This window comes from Eurosta solidaginis, chromosome X, assembly GCF_040869045.1.
Source record: "Eurosta solidaginis isolate ZX-2024a chromosome X, ASM4086904v1, whole genome shotgun sequence".
Taxonomy (NCBI): Eukaryota; Metazoa; Arthropoda; class Insecta; order Diptera; family Tephritidae; genus Eurosta; species Eurosta solidaginis.
Genome location: NC_090324.1, coordinates 71,442,712 through 71,444,153, shown reverse-complemented (window position 1 = coordinate 71,444,153; position 1,442 = coordinate 71,442,712). Strand labels below are relative to the sequence as shown.

Here is a 1,442-nt window from a genome sequence, read left to right as displayed (position 1 = left end):
TGGTAACTTTATGACCCCTACCACGGCGGTTTCCTCCCCGTTCGCGGTCCGGATATGTTGGCCCCTGATTGGCACAATCAAGGCCTCTTTACCGCACAGGAGTGCCGCTGAGCCTTTCCCTAAACAGCTGACACTCGCCCCTGAGTCCAAGAGAGCTAAAACTTCCCTACCTCCTATCGCGGTTTTGGCGAAAAACCTGTTATCGCCTTTTACAGTCACAATTGTTGAAATTATTTTATTTCTTAAACGTTTGAAATATTTCCCCTTCTCCCTCATCTTTTCTATCTTTTTAAAATTTCTATTTCTCCTATTGTTTAGTATTGCTTCACAAAAAATCCTACGTCTTGCCTCCTCGTAATCTAACTTCCTCAGGTGCAAACTTTTGACCTCCCGTTTTTCTGTTATCCTTTCCTCTACCTTAACTTTATTCTCTTTCATTTCCTTCTTCAAAATCTTTACTGCTGGGTTGCCGGGTTGTCTGTCCTCTTGCTGGAGTCCCCGGTCAACTCCGCCAGCCTGGGGTTTCCCTGCTTCGGTTTAAAAACACAAAAGGACGAATCACTTCCACACGCAAAACAGACCATATTGTGGAACGAGGACGAACACTTATTTGGTTTTTGTGCTTCTGCCGGGTTTTTCACAAAGTGATCCACCGGCATACCGCACGAAAAACACAACATCAAGTGGAAGGGTGATGCACAAAAGGAATTCACAGTCGACTTGGACGCGGGACTAACAGAAGGACGAACAATATTGGGATTGGCTGTGGTTTGGTACTGGGGTAAGGATTGGGATTGGTGTTGGGGTTTCCTATCGAAGGCTTCGACTTTTGTTGCCTCTCCTACCCTTGACTGCTCACAATCGACCTCGTTAACTACCCTAGCCCTACTCTTGTTCTCTTTAATAAGTTTTTCGGCTCTCTTGCATTCCGACTTGAGCTCCGCCAACGAGTCCATTTTTATGGCGAAGGTGGGTTCGGGCCCCACGTTGGGCGCCATTGTTACGTGGCTGACTGTTTGGGTGGTGAGGAGCGGCGGCAAGCAGGTATGCTTGCGAGCCCGGCTAGCTCAGTCGGTAGAGCATGAGACTCTTAATCTCAGGGTCGTGGGTTCGGGCCCCACGTTGGGCGCCATTGTTACGTGGCTGACTGTTTGGGTGGTGAGGAGCGGCGGCAAGCAGGTATGCTTGCGGGCCCAGGCTAGCTCGTCGTCTTGGGCGGGGTATTGCACCACCGACCTCACCCGCAGCCACATGAACAAAAAGAGGGTTCATACCTGCATGTTTATAGAAAGGAGAGAAAAAGCTTAAAAAGATAGAAATAAACGTGAGGGGCAGAGTTAAGAGGGGAAAAAGATGGAGGCCTGTCCTGTCAGGTGGAGTCTACCCTCCCTCTGCAGTGCAACTTGCACTGCACCGTGGGCACTGTGCTGACTCCTGTTTAC

At 49.4% G+C, this 1,442-nt stretch overlaps 1 non-coding gene across 1 annotated transcript; it reads left to right on the top strand.

Moving 5' to 3' along the window:
* Positions 1-1,056: 1,056 nt before the first annotated feature.
* On the top strand, positions 1,057-1,129 carry TRNAK-CUU (transfer RNA lysine (anticodon CUU)). The gene has a single exon. It is a non-coding gene; the product is annotated as a tRNA-Lys (tRNA).
* Positions 1,130-1,442: the final 313 nt, after the last annotated feature.